Below are 16663 nucleotides of genomic sequence, written 5' to 3' on the forward strand. Positions count from 1 at the left end.
GGGTTATATCGGAATACCTCTTACTATGTCCCTATCGATATGCATTGAATGTATTGGCTCTGTATAGAGAGCGAGTAGAAACTTTTAATTACACCTGTTTTTGTTTTGGGAAGATATAAACGCCTGCAATTTTGTATAATTGCTTGTTTTCGATGTTAGATATATTTTGTTCATGCACATCGCTCTCAGGCGCATTTTAGCACTTGAGAATAAATAAGAAGTTCTTTACTTTCAAACACTACTAGTATATCTACATATTATATATCGATTCCTATATATTTTTTTAAAAAGAAAAATGACATTTCTTTAAGCAAAACAAAATTCAAAAAGGGTTAAGTACTCTGTAAGGAATATATTTTTATAATAGCTGAAAACAGGGAATATTCTTATGCTGAGCACCTATGCTTAATATTAATTTCAGTCACATTACGGCCAATGTACAACAAAATACCAAATTTAATCCAAATAAACGAATTTTTAAATAAAAAATGTATTAATCTATATTTTGTAAAGGGAACAATTATGACCAGCACGTCATGAATTTGTCTTGATTAAATACTATACATACATATACGTATACATTAGTTGTACTTTTTATCTAAGGTCTTGTGTTAGGTTGAGATGAAAGAGCTAGTGTCACGGGATTCGAACCCACTTCCTGCGATTTTAGCATACATTGGATAAGTACAAAGTTAATAATAACGATGTATTTTATATTTAGTATACATGTAGTTTCTGATTATTTTTGGATTGCGTATCTTCGCTGCTTAGGTCTGTCAGAATCGTTACAGAATCAGGACTATAAGCAGGGCGAGGCGAAACACCAGGCCATCTATGTCCTTGCGTTTATACTAGTCCACCAATGATGGTTCAGAAACTAACATCATCAGGCTTATCACTACATATTGTAATGAAAACATTCATCGATGTTTCATTTTAAAATTAGTTTGTTCATGACATTTATGATACGATACCTCCAGCATGATAAACCGCCATTAATTTTCATTTGACTCAACAGTATCAACCTCTTTGGCTTTCCTAATTACCATCAACTATCAATATCAGCACAGAGATCTACAATTTCCCACTCAGTTGTTTGCATCTGTAAGTAAAATAAATGGCACATCAAGTTCAACGCCAAATAAGTTAAACAACCGCAAAAACATATATTGATAACATAAAAAAAGACCAACATAAAAATGTAAACGGAATGATCTAAATAAAAAATAAACGGTACAAGTTATGTAATACTACAAAACACCAACGCTATTTCAGAACGACAAAACAAGATAACAATAGGTAAATGCAGGCTGAAAAATAAACACGAATACGTGCAATTTTGTCGATAAACTTGTTTTTAAGTTAAAATAATAATTAAAAAAAAAAATGAAATTTCTATTCGTTTCCCCTTTGGTTCAAGTTTTAAGTAAACGTCCGCCTGATCTGATTTTTGATTTAATTCTACACATTTTAATTTGTTTGGATCGACAAGAAGAAAAACACGCGTGAACGTACAAATAGGAAAAGCCACAATTAGAACTTGATAATTTCCGCAGTGCGGTGAAGCTGTTTTATTTCTCCCTTGGGTCTCTTCTATACAAAGCAGCCCTTAACCCTCTCGCCAAGCTGTTTCACCCTGTTCCGGAAAGACTCATGCCCGGGGCGTTAAAATCGGAGGAAAGCTAAGTTGCGGAACTTGGAAACCCTGTCGTGTTGTTCTTTGAGACTTGCTTTCTATAACCGTTGAAATAAAATATTTATAAGAAATCCACGCTTTTTGTATAACTTTGTTTATTTGAGTGAGGTAAATTGATTTATTTGCATGTTATTTAATAAAAAATCTTGTTATGTTTTTTTAGACTAATTGGTAATTTAAACTAATTAATTGTTTTATTCTATACATCTTATTTCTCTTTCGTTACAAGAAAGTTTTATTCAAGTGAGGTGACAAGATGATTAAAAAAATTAATGTTTGCTATATAAATACATATAAATAAATTGCAATAAAAACAGGTATCCATATATGCATTTAGTAGTCATAATTGACCGTATTAATTATTTAAATTAACTATATACAATTTTATCTAAGGTCTTATTGAGATGAAAAAACTTTCGCTCATGTCACTAGCTTTTTCATATCAACCAAGACCTTACATAAAAACCGGAATTTTGAAGACTAGAAGCTCACTTTTTTACGTAGTAAATGGAATGAGACCAAAAAATCAACAATCGTTAAAAATTTTAGGTTAACAACAGCTGCTTCATCCTTGGCACACAATGTGAGTTAGAATCAAGTACATACAAGTTACGTGTGTTGACTAATCGAGAGTCTTTTTAAAAAAAACTTTATTAGTTAAACATAAATTACAATTTGAGAAGAACCTTTCCTGTTCACGGATATGATTAATCTTTCAATTGGGCCGTTTGATTCTGGGTGCTGTGTGGATGTAAAATGCAAATAAATTTTATGAAGGTTTAAAATATCTTTTACCACGGTATTATTAAATTCTAGACCATTGTCCACTGTTATTTGTGTGGGAATTGGGTGATGGGTCATGTATTGCACCAATTTGTCGGCTATTTTCAAGCCTTGTTCAAGCCTTGATGTTAGTGGATAAGCTTGATCGTATTTTGAAAATACATCAATTAAAGTTAAACACTTTGTGTTCTCAAGGATAATGGCGTCTAAATGTAAAGTTTCAAAAGGTGCGCTAGGTGTAGGTGTTATATTTAGCTCTAAGTTAAGTGGGACTTGGTCATATTTTTAAGCAAGGCAGATTTTACATTGATTAATAAAGGATTGTATAGCGTTTTTCATATTCGGCCAGTAATATCTTTGTCGAATTCCATTATATGTTTCGTCAACACCTCTGTGGTTTCTCTTTCCAGTATGTTTTAATCTTCAATTACTTCCAAAATTTCGTCTGGTTCAACTACGTCAATAAGCTTTTCCGTACATCTAATAAAATTTATTTCTGAGTGTTTAAAATAGGTCATTACAACATTCGTAAATTTCTCATAAATTTCATTCTCAAAATTTAATTTTAGATACTATGAATGTTTTTACAAAATCAACAATGTCGTGCTCAAAGTTATTTTTTGAAATTTCTATAGTAATCCTCTGTTTTGATTCGAATAATTTAGTAATTCTTGTTTTTTTCGGATTAAAATTTACTTCGGATATTATTATTTGATTTTTCCCATATTTACAGGTCCTTCTTGAATTGGGATAGAAACAATCGAATTTCCCTCATAGGACTGTAGCGGTTTCGTCTTCGGGCGATTCGCGGTTTTCTTGATCGTCTACATTTACTGCTACCGTTTCTTTACCGTCATCAAAAACGTCTAAGTTTATGATCGAATCGTTCCTATTACTTGATGCCATTTCTACTGGTACATCTTCAAAACATTCAGGGTGGGTTTCACAAAATTCCCTGAGAAGTCTGTCGATTCCTCATCACCTGCCTCCGTTTTGTCGATTTCATTATTGTGGAGTTCTATGCGGGATAGAGCATCCGCTACTATGTTTTCCTTCCCCTTTTTATAGACAATCTCATAATCGAATTCTTCTAACCGTAAACGCCATCTTAATAGTTTCTAATTGGGTTCTTTTAGCGAAAAGATGCACTGGAGTGGTTTGTGATAGCAATAAATTTTGAATTTTCTCCCGAAAAGGTACGACCGGAAATACTTAGTGGACCAGACTATAGCTAATAATTCTTTCTCGATAGTGGACAGCCTTGTTTCCGATTCGTTCAGAGACCTAGATGCGTAAGCGATCGGAAGATCTGAACCATTAGTATTCTGACTGATACGATACCAGCAAAATTGTTTATACATTTTCTATAATAGCCGAGTAAACCTAGGAATCCCTTAAGTTCTTTAAGAGTTTTAGGTAAGGGATAATTTTGGATAGCTTTGATTTTTTCGACGTTTGGTTTCACTCCCTCAGCTGTTACGACATGTCCAAGATAAGCGACTTCTCTCTTCAGAAACTCTGTCTTATCCAGCTGTATTTTTAAATTCGCCTCTCTTAGCCGTTGAAACACTAATTCTAGGTCATGCAGGTGTTCTTGCAAACTAGTGCTAAATACTATGATGTCATCTAGGTAGACCATAGCATTTTTGGTCCCCCTTAGCACATCGTTCATGACCCTTTGAAAGGTCGGAGGCGCATTTTTTAAACCAAACGGAAGCCTTCGAAATTCAAAATGACCATCCTCCGTACTAAAGGCGGTTTTTGGGACACTGCATTCGTCCAGTTCTATTTTATGAAAACCGGAGGCCAATTCGATTGCAATGAAATATTGGCATTTTCCCAACTTGTCCAGTAAGTCACTAATGTTGGGTATTGGAAACTTATCGTCAATGGTTTTCTCGTTAAGTTTCCTGTAATCAATGACGAGCCTAAATTTCCTTTTCCGGTTGCGTCGTTTTTTTTAGGAACTATCCATATGGGAGAGTTCCAGGGTGAAAACGTGGACTGAATGATTTTCTGTTCAATCATATCTTGAATTTGATTTTGAACTTCTTGTCTGTAAATTTGCGGAAACTTTTAGGATCTCGTGTACGTAGGTATTTCGTCTTTGGTGTTGGTGCGTATTATGTGCTTTATTTTATTTGTAAAAGTTAAAGGTTGACCATCCCTATGAAAAATGTCGGGGTATTTTTTATTAAATGAAGTATTGCCTTCTTTTCTTCATTATTCATATGGGCAGTTCTAATAACCGTATTATCATTTGTATCGAGACCAGATAAGTAGAAATTGATTTCTTTATCGGGCTGTGTTCCTTCCAAATTTTCGAAGGGCACCACCTCGTAATCGTTTACGTTTTCTACAATGAATGATCTTTTTATTTCTACGACAACTCGTTCATGATTTTCGTTGACGATAGGGCACAACGCTTCATGATCTTTCACCTTAATCAAGCAATCGGGAATATTTGTTCCCAATAAAGATTGACTAGGGAGAACGGCTCGCCGTCACTAATATTATCAACTTTTATTTTAATAATACTTTCCGAGCGCGCCTCTGATGTGAAGAGGTGCGTTGGATTTATCTTTGACGAGTCAACAGATGTTAAATCTTCCTCTGCTCGTCTTTCTTTATCAGTTTCGTAGTACTGTACGCCATAACTTTTATTCGCTACTGTTATTACATCTTTATTAAAATCTAATTTAATGTTTAATATTTTCAGCTATCTAACCCGAACAGCATGTCGAATTTATTGTGGAAATTGAATAAGAATAATTCTAATGTCAAGAATTTTCCTTTAAAAATTTCCGTATTAAGTTTAATGCTATGGCTGCCTTTACTAATTCCATGAACCGTTTTTACTTCGAATGGCTTTTTTATTAAGGGAGTATTAAAATGATCTTTAGCAAATTTAGGATTGATGAACGATCTGGTGCTACCCGTATCTATTAAGATTTTTGATTTTGCCAATGGATCAATGAAATTCGGTAGCCGATTGTTCGAATCGGACAGATTCGTTATGTTAATCCTTTACCTTCGGGATTTACTCCTAAAAAATGCCGTGTGTTTGACTGATTTTCGAGGCTTGAATTTATATTTTGCGAGTAATAATTTTGGGGACTTGAGTTTGATTTAGGGTATCTATTTTTCTCCTCATTCGTTGTAATTTGGTGCAAGTGTGATTTTTTTGAAATGCGTGGTGCGGACCGCGAGTGTGTTGTGGAAACACTCATCGGTGTTGGTATATAGATGTTTTGTTTGGAAAAGTTTTGATTTTGTTTGTATTGATTTGGTGGTTTAAAAAAATTGTTTTGGGGGAAGTTTAGTTTGGAATTTTTTGGAAAGTTTTTGTTGTTTTCGCGCAAGTATTGAAAATCGTTTTTCTATGTCTGTGGGTTTCTAGACGCTAGATTATTAAGCAAGGGGTCTTTTAATGAACAGACGAAATTTGTAGCTATAATTTTTTCTTGAAATTCTATCAGGTATGCTTTCTGTTCATCTGATCCCTTTTCCATAAGTGTTTTTGCTCTAAACAAGTCAAACTTTTGTTTTATTAAATTTAATGATCCGAAAGTTTTTTTTTATTTCCATCTGCATTAACTTCAGGATAATGCTGGCCGGTCCTTTCCTATCACCAAACTCTTTGATCAAAAACTGTTTCAACTCATCCCAGTTTGCAAATTGTATGTTCCTTAGGGCTTCGTTCGCCTTATCTGTTTGTTTTTGATGTGTATGAAGAACAGAGATTTTTATATGTTTGTGATTGTAGGTGTTAGAGAAGAAACAATGTTTTGTTCTTCTTCTATCTTTAACATAAATTGTGTCAGTCTTTTCGGATTGCCATCGAAGTTAGGGATGGCATCCAAGAGGAATTTTAGTTTGGCAAAATTGGTCATTTCAACAAGTTATTATATAATTATATTCAAGTTATAATTATATGTTTAATTAAGTTATAACAATACCCAAAACGCTTAAAATTAAAAACAATAAAATTTGTTATAAAATGAAATAATTTCCTACTCACAAACTAATGCAGCAAATTCACCGTTGACACGACTGGTTTCCAATATTCCCTTGAAAACCTTTGCGATGACCTACCGACTGCGCCAGTTACGTGTGTTGACTAATCGAGAGTCTTTTTAAAAAAACTTTATTAGTTAAACACAACTTACAATTTGAGATTAATCATATCCGTGAACAGGAAAGGTTCTTCTCAAATTGTAAGTTGTGTTTAACTAATAAAGTTTTTTTAAAAAGACTCTCGATTTGTCAACACACGTAACTTACAGAAAACTTCGTCCAGTGTGCTTTATTTAAGTCAACCGTTTTTATGCACTGTTGCACATAATTGCAGTTAAATTTTGTCTGTTAAATTACTACTAAAAATCTTTTATAGTAATTAAGTGTGTTACTAATGCACTAATGCTTAAATTGTACAACTGATGAAAAAATTGAGAAAAAAATCGTTGGCGGTGGGTTAGGGCGTCTGGCTCGTATTTTCTACACTAGCGATTATCGGGTTCGAAACTCGGTACCAATGTTTTTTTAATATTAAATAAAATATTAATTATATTACATAATATGAAAAACAAAATTGTTAAATGGTTTGACCCTTCATCCGTGACACGCAAAGGCCCAAAGGGAAGTTAGACGTTAAGCGCCTTCTTTACGTAACTGAAAAATAAGTATTCATATTATGTATTTTTCTTTAGTGATTCCTATGTAGGTGGAATTTAAAAAAAAATCAAAATTGAAAGAGCTGAATTTTCTTTTCTGGAAGAATATTTGATTAAGGATTAACCAAAATCTTGCAAATGGTGGGGTTGTTTTCACTTGGTAAATATAAAAAAATATTCACGAACTTATTAAACGAAGGAATTAAAATAGAAAAACAAACAATCATCACGAAAGAATGATCTTATGTGAGATCGAATAGAATAAGGTAAACCTAGTTTACTAAGGTTCAGCCTGTTTTTTGATTATTTGATGTTTATTTTTTACTCTGTGGAAAACGACGTCACAACGGTTATTGGGATATTGAAGTTGAACATTCTTCTGTTTCTTCTATATATATATAAGTTATCGGATATTATCAGATTGCAATGCTAAGATGCAGGTGGCATTCTCAGAATTGCAATCAGCACTCTCTCCCACCAGGGAAACGTAATTGTTTATAATTTAAAATGTAAGAATATTCCTTGCCTAGAAACCAGTGAAGTCACATCATTGTAATTGGTAAACTTAATTATTCTTTGTCAACTGTATTTCGCAAATAAAGTTTTTAAAAAGGAATCAACCAGCGAAGTTGACTTAATTGGCGCAGTCGGTAGGACAGCACGGTCTTCAAGAGAACATTGAACACCACCGTCTTAACGGTTAAATTGCTGTCGGAACTTCAGGCTACAAGAAGAAGGAAGTACTGGAACGTCCAAGGAAAGAAAAGGAAAAGGACATGGTATACCTTGCTTCACTGTAAGTCGGAAAATCAATTTATATTTTTACTATTTTAACAATTTATCAAATAGCATTAACATATACTTTGGAATAGGTATAAACACATGTGTTGATAAAATTGTTACATATAAAAACTTTAATACTGTAAACATTAAAAACATTANTATATTAATATTCATACAGAAGAATATTCAACTTTAATATCCCAATAATATGTTCTTTCTTCAATTTATCTGTATATAACTTTGGGTATAAATAAAAGTGAGTAAACTTCCTGCTGGTACAGATAACAGGGGGGGGGGGGCTTTCCATTTCGGAGTAATCGATGCTAGTCAATCATGTTTGGTGGAAGTTTGGTAATTCGTCCAAGGGTAAGGAGATTGACATAGGGCGATGTGATAATTGAATAGGGACGGACAATCCAATTTTAAGTCCATACCGTCGGTGTCTAAAACTCAATTATAGGTTTTTGTCGAACACAGTGTTTAATAAATAAGCACTCGCATTTAACATGTTTCAAGGTTTATTAACATGGAAAATCCAGGGGCATAATTTTACTTTTATTCTTACCTTTAATATTCGTGAATGTATAAATATTTCAGAGGCTGGGAAAAATATACGTAAAGATAGTAATCCTTACAAATCAAGCGGACCCGTTTACCCATTCAGGGAGCATCCTTTTAACTTGATCCTGACGGATAACTTTCGCTTCCTTCTTAAATCCAAAGCAGTATGTAAGAAAGAGACATAATATAACGGGAGGGAAAATAGGGGCGTTTATACAAACGTCATCCCTACTATTGTTCACTCGACAACAGAGCACATCGTTATCTTATCTACATTGCATCTTTATCTCATTAAAGTTTAAATTACTACATGGTACTATACAAGAAATTAATTACACCCTAAGAGTTTTCTTCCTTATCGCAAACAATGGACAATATTTTAGAAAACGTTTCTATTTCTACTCTTCTGGTATTCAGTGAATATTTCATATCTATTCGCTGAGTATTAGATGTTTTTTTACAGTTTTTTACATTGCTTACTTTGATTTTAAGGTGAAAAATATTGACGTTGCTCTAGGAGAGAACAGTAAATAATCAAATATGTAATTTAGCCGAGCATTTTAGTCTGAGTGTTCAATCATGGGAACAATTCATCGACTCCTTGGGCTGTTTTTACATGTAAACATATTATTTAATTAATTATTTGAATGGTACAAACAACAAAAGAGAATTAATTCGCCCACATCATTTACAGATACGAATTAGTTCAGAAATTCAATTTTTAAGATTTGTTTCTTTTAGTGTCACTAATCTTTAGTCTTCACTATTTAGTCCCTCATCCAAATTCTCATTTTAGTTGTTAATGTATTTCATTGATTTCTGCTTTTTAGCCGTATAACATTAATTTTTATTTTTGATTATTTTTAAATTTAATTATATATTTTTTACAATTGAAATATATCTTACCCCAGACGGATTTTATCCAAGTTTATGTACTTTGTTTCTTTCTATTTATTGTTTTAATCGTAAATTATTGAAAACAAAAAAGTGTCTCTCTCTTTCTCTCCCCATTTGTCTGTCTCTTCGTCCCTTCTTGTTTTTCCATATATTTTTTATCTTCTCTATGCGCGTTACGAAGGAGAAAAAGGAATAAAGTCAGTCAAGAATAATTTTATTAAAGTTCTCTGCCCTTTCTCGAAATTTACATGTACGGGGTGGAAGGCGTTATTATCTTTTTTCACTGCGTCTAAGAAGTAGAGCAAGCTTTTAGCAATGATATTTTTGCATGAACTATTCTAATCGACCTTTTATTTAGAGACCCTTCTTTTCTTTTTCCAAATCTTGGCGATTAATTAAGATACCTCGGTTATTCGTTTCTTGAAATTGATTCTATCAATCCTATCAAAATACGTTAACAAGCCTGACCATAATATAGAAAGGGAAGTTTTGTATTAATATTAATAAGAAAGTAGGCAACAAAATGAGGCAACCGTAGGGGAGGAATTGTAACCCAAAAACTTTTGAATTTTGAATATTCATTGCTCGGAAAGTTTGGAGTTCGTCACTTTGACGGGATTGGTTTTAATTAATTGAAGTTTCTTGGATTGTTCAATTTGAGGATTTCGGAAAAAATGTTTACATTTTGAGAAAAAAAGTGAAATATTGTAACTTCTCATTAAAACGTTTAATTAAAATCTTTTATATTTTTATAAAGTTTCTTAAAATTAATGTTGCTACTAAGCAATGAAAAAGTTTTTTTAAAGTATGATAAGTAGGTCTTCTGAAATTGTTGAATATGTTTTAATTGCAGATTTTCCATCATTTCTATCAAATTACGTTATAGTTAAAAATTATGTGAGGCGATAGTGACCGTTAGTCGACGATTATTCAGAAATCGTAAGATGCGGCCTGGTGTGATGTAGGTTTCAGAAAAACATTTTCTTTATCGTGCCAACGTTTTCTTTATTGAGATCATCTTCAGGGCTCAAAGTGTTTGTTTTCTGTGTAATTGTGCCATTCTTGCGTGTCGTGTTGAGAGGGCACTCTGGGTGGGGATTCAGGGATTTTGAATAGTTAAAAATTATCTTTAAAGACACGAAACATTGTGATTGAAAGTTGTATTCAATGTACTTTAAAAAATTATCATGTCATTTCTGCTTGAAAATAATTTTTGAAAATACATATTTGTTAATTAAGTTTAGATTGAGGAACCTAGAAATACTGCAAAGGTATTGAACGCTTGGCTAAAAAAAATCTGAAAATTATTTTGACAGAGTTTAATAATCAAATATCCAATGACAAAAATACATCGAACACTATTCATTAAAAGAAATTAAAATAACTTTTAACCTTGAAGTGTCATTATAAAAATTATTTAGTAGTTTGACTGAAATTTTAATTTAGGTCAATAAATAATAGCAAAAAGATGTAAAGTTTAAAGTGAATGTAAAATAGGAACAACACGTCTAAGTAGCAGACCGGTATGCTACTTGGTATTGTTAAATATGAACGGTATTGCTGCTTCGTGATCTCCCTACTTAACTCACTTCTCGGGTATATTCTCCTTTTGCGTTTTCCTCAGCATTTTCAGTTTTTACACTGGTTGAATGTAAAGAGAAGAATAACGCTAATATCTCTCTCTGATAAGCGTGTTAAATAATTATTCAAAATTAATTAATAAATTGGATACATATTCATACAACTATTTATTGAAATTTACTCTCGTAATAGCTTTCTTATTCCAAATTGAAATTTTAGGTGCAGCCATTGCAAATTTTATAATTTAGCAATTTAAACCTACAAAAATACTTGTTATTATTTATAACGGTTTATATCGCTTACATAAACAAAAGTTTAAATCTCAATCGGAGTTTTATAAACTGGGTCATAGAAAGGGGGAGAAATATGGAAAAGGATGGTGTTCGCAGCACTTGAAAAGTCTAGGCAGCTCCTTTTTTTGACGTTCCACACGTCTCACCCCTACAACCCACTTTCATCAATTATCTTCACGTTCGCATAGCAAGAACATCTCCCCTGGTTTTTCAAATTTTGGACGTCCCTCTACTTTGGCTGTGCCGGTCATTAAGCTAGAGAAGTGAAATCTGTCATATTCTATTTTTCGATAGACTGTTTCATTTCAGTAAAAGGAAATGTAAAATGAATATAAGTTGTTATTACTTTATCAGCAGTTCTAATCGGTGGAGAATAAAAAGGGTTTAAACATTTATATAATTGTTTTATGGTTTTAGCGAGCAACTTGTATTCAATGTCGAGATTGTTCTACTCCTTGGTTTTCTTTGAATAACTCATATCACGATTTCACAAGAGTAGAGTAATTTAAATAGGTACAGAATGTTCCATTTAATAGAGACATTACATACATTTATTATTATTACGTACAAAATGATTACGTTAAAAGTGAAGTTAAGGTGTTTCCCGTATACATACGAAATCCAAGTTAAAAATCCAGAATGTAAATTTTAAACATGACACTTCAGAGGAATACAATAACCTTTAGACCTCTTTACAGGATAATACAAATTTTAAAATGTAAAGGCTTATGAAATAAATTTATTTGCCGAATTAGACAGAAATGTTATTTTAGGAATTAGTATAAGTAACGATATATGTATTTTTATTACTGATGTCGTTATTTCTGTAAATGGTGAATCTTTAAAAAAAAGTCAAAATGAATCATTTTCATTGGAAAAAAGAAAATATCATGAAATAAGATTTCGCATGAACTTTGCGCGAGAGGTTATGTAATACAAATATCAGAATGTATAATGTATATACAACAATAATATGTACAGTTATAATTAATCATTACTGTAATGACTTAAATTTCGAGAGAAAAATCGTCGAAGTATGAAAATTTGAATACTCGTTAAATCTCGTAAATTTTCCAGTTGCGGAAAAATATTCTGCCTAGTTCAATGAATATAAATAATTCAACTAGTGTAATAGTTTCATCTAAATAATTAAGAATAACCGATTGTCATAGCCGTTGCTTTGAGGGAGATAATTTTGATACAACTAAAAGTAAAAATACAAAAATTCTATTTTACATAAAAATTTATTACAAAATGAAGTGATCAAAATTTTGTATTCTTCCGTCTAAATTTGTTGTATACTATAATACAAAATAATATTAATTTTTCATTCAGTATTTATTTTCACTTACAAGATAAATTTCGTGTAAAATAATAACTGAAAATCTTTGTGCTAAAATGTAGGTCAAAATGCCGTTGTTTCATTTTTCCTGGACATAGCTTTTTGGAATCGCAATCGAGGCGTTTTTGGATGTACAGGGGTTGCGGATTCAGGTTCGTTTGATCCAGTTAGGATTACTGCCTTCTGAGGAGAAATAGAATTTAATTATTTCGCCCTGCTTCTAAGTGTACTGAATTTATTTAATTAATGTAGTTTTCTTCGTTTTTAGGGGGTGATTTAAACATTGTACGTCAACTCTCTGTGCTGGCATTCAGATTAATGAGCATATTGGTATTAAAATCGTGTGACAAAATCAGTTTTCACGAATTCAATTAAAAACTAAACGATTCAAATAAGAATTCTTTCATTGCCCTTGTTCATTCAACTTGAAATTACACGATACACAATTAATAACCCTCTCCCTTTGGTAAAAAAAGTTTTTCAGAAATTTGTGGTTATTTGGCGGAAATAAGATCAGGGAACATGTTAGTACTAACAACTACCAGAACGAGAATATGATGGAGAGTTTTGCAGTTTTGTGTCCATTATAATAAATTTGGAATAACGAATGAAGGGTCTCTAGAGGTGCTACAACGAAATTCCAAATTAATTTTAGAAAAAAAAATTTGGTTTTTAGAAATTTTTGCTTATTAGTAAACTTGGTTAGCTTTTACTATATTTTTATTGGAATCTCCTTAAAAAATGCCGTAAAATGATATATTCACATATAGTTGCTTGTGCAAGTAGACGACGAAATAAAAATATTAAATAATGGTGAATTTCAACTTTCAAAAAGTTTTTTTTTTTTTTGCGAAACCAGGGCCTATTTACAAGAAGATGCGTGCCCGATATTTTGGAGTGTAGAATTACCCAAAAAAGTTTGAAAATTTATTATGAATTTTTAGTCAGATCACTTAGTTTCGCAACATACAGCAATGATATTGAACGCAAAGTTTTTTTTTTATCACGTGAATGCAACATAAACTCTTCTAACAAGTAACAAGGGAAAATTTAATATTTCAATCATATTGGTTATAAAAACCCTGGGGGAAAAACATTTGACCGGACCATGTTGAGAAAATCAATTGTATTGTTGTAGTTATGTACATTGTATAATTGTATGGTACACCTATATTAACTATGGTGCTAAATATAAGCATTCAGCTGTGTTAAATTATAAATTTAAAAAAAAGTTTTGTTGAGATAGAAGATTTTTGAATTTTTCGTCGTAATGTTTTTAGTTTTCAATGTTCCGAACAGTAGAGTGAAATAATGATATTGAGCGGTGTAGAAAACTCTCAGAAAAACTTACTAACGTATTTCTATCATGAATATATTATATAATGAAATTGTTAGTCGAATATACAGGCTGAATAATGAAGGATGTGAACTTCAACACGCAGGACCTCGAAGCGTTGCGGTGTTAATCTACGTCAGTGAACGAGTCCTTTGAAAAGTTCTAATGTTTCGGAGGTCCTCGGCACACTCTCCCAAACTAAAACCTCGATCAATGAAAGGATTCTGTCCACTGAATATAAGACTAAAGCAAATCCAAATAATAATTATCAACTATTTATACATATTCGAATCCCGCTCGTGCCATTGATTTTTTTATCTCAACTGAAAACCTTAATTAATTGTAATACATATATTAATTGGTCAAGCGGACCACGAAACTAGTGAATATTTATACATACTTGATTATGTATACACGAATTAAAAAATTTTTTTTTAACCTGTTTAACGAAAGAATTTATCGAGAGATTTCTTCTCTTAATAAGCCTGTAATTTGATTGTTCCGATCGTTTTGGTTTGCTTCAGTAGGTTATCTTAAATATCAAATTGATCTAAAAAGTCCCAATTGTCCGAAGTCTGATTTTCAATTGTCTTCGATATATTTAACTTTAAATAGTTATTTCAACCTTCCACAACTTTTTCCATAAAGCCCCGTATTTTTTAAAAGAATAATCCTACACTAAATTGGGTTATATCAATGGAAAGAACATTAAAAACTTTATGAGATAGACTCATTTATTATTATAACCGTAAACAAATAAAATACACACCTAAAGTTTAAGTAAAATTTTCTTTGTTCTGCAATTATTGACAGATATGACGCTTACGGAAATGTTGGCCCTAATAATAAGAATTTTAAGATAGCATTTTATGTAGCACATTACTTAATGTCTCAAAGGTCTGTTATTAACAATATAAAATTAACGTTTAATTGCTACAAATTTGATTGGGAATATGGCAGTTGTAGGGTTGCACATTCATTGCATGCATTTTTGTAATCATGACACAATTACGCAGAAAAAACACTTTGAGACCTGAAGATGATCTCGATAAAGATCGAATCATTGGCACGATAAAGAAAATGTTTTTCTAAATCCTACGTCACACCAGACCGCATCTCACGATCTCCGAATAATCATTAACTAACGATCACTAAATACCACACATATTCTCTTATAATAATCCTTTTTTAAAAAGTTTGTTGTAGACATGTAAACATTTTTAAACAAAATATAGCCGAAAGTTATTTTGTTCGGAAACAGTTAAGCCGTTGAGCAAATCACAACATTAATTCGGTCCCTGGAGTTGGAGCAAAGAACGAAAAATTCCCTTTAGGTGGTTTTCGAAAATGTGGTTAGGAGATTTCGACCTTAGCAATAGAGAGCGTGGTTGGTAAGAAACGACCCCCTGGGGAATAGGGTGTACTCCTAGCCTCCATTTCCCAGAGCAGAGGAGAATTATGTCCACGTTGCGATAAGCAACAGTGCAGTTTCTAAGAAGCAAAAGCTACCTTACATATGCAGAGGTGATAATAGCGGCATGGATTTATAAAATTTGTCGGATTAAATAAATCAACATTTTCAAGGGTCACTTTTAAAAATAGAAGAATACATTTCTTCGACTGTATTATAATCGTATGGCCGACGTGTTAATTATGTCGAAGAGGAAATTAAGTTATTATTTATAGGGCGTTATAGGCTTCGATGTGTTTGAGGGTAATAATTTAATGACCATTACATCTTGAGTTGTGACTTGGTTGGATTTATGCTCCCAGCTGTACAATATCGATGGACGAGTCGTTAATTAGACGGACAACCAACGTGCAAAAACCTGCTGACTCATTTAGGTCAAAATGCCCCGGAGAAGCTGATTTGAATGTCGACTTGAACTAGCACAATTGACTTTATAAATTAATTATTTAAATATATTAAGATTAAGACCTTTAAGGAATTTGTTTCGCCTTATCGCGTACAACTTTGATAAAGATCCGATTGCTTGAAAGCTTTCAGCCATTTATAAAAGGGTCTATCGTAACTGCCGAGAACACACAATGTTAATTAAATGACACTAATTAAACATACTTCGACTGGAAACGTAATAATTTATTTTATGATAAACCTGATAGAAGGCCAAATGGCAAACCATAATCTTTGTAATATGGCAAAGATAACAAATTATGACTTGCAATCGAATGGGCTTTATATACTGTATAACTCCATGAATTACGGACTTAATATTTTATTACTAATATAAAAATTATTAATCATGCATAGTTTGACAAAGATTGTTGTAATAGAAAAAAAAGTTTATTAGTTACAACGTTTAGTTTGGTTATCCATGTTAAAATGTTATATCTCAGATGGTCCTGATTTGATCCGATACTATATGATTTCAAGTTTTAATTTGATTGTACTTGAAACGTGGGGGTTTCAAAATTGTAAATATATGATAATATTTATTAATTAGTAATTATAATTTCATAGTTGTTATGAAGGGGATGTGCTTCTCGAAAGCTCGACAAAACACGTCTTATGACCTGATCATTTTGATGTCATTGACCTGTCATCCTTATACCTGATAATTTTTTCATATAAAATGTCCAATCATTTTAAAAAAGTTTAAAATTATTTAAATGAAAAAAGGCTTATAAAGTGTGCATGTTTGATGAAAAATTAAGTTTTGAACTTTTTCTTATACTGACTCTCACAAGTTTTCACCA

The sequence above is a fragment of the Cimex lectularius genome, unplaced genomic scaffold, assembly GCF_000648675.2.
Source record: "Cimex lectularius strain Harlan isolate CLEC.00 unplaced genomic scaffold, Clec_2.1 scaffold63, whole genome shotgun sequence".
Classification (NCBI taxonomy): Eukaryota; Metazoa; Arthropoda; class Insecta; order Hemiptera; family Cimicidae; genus Cimex; species Cimex lectularius.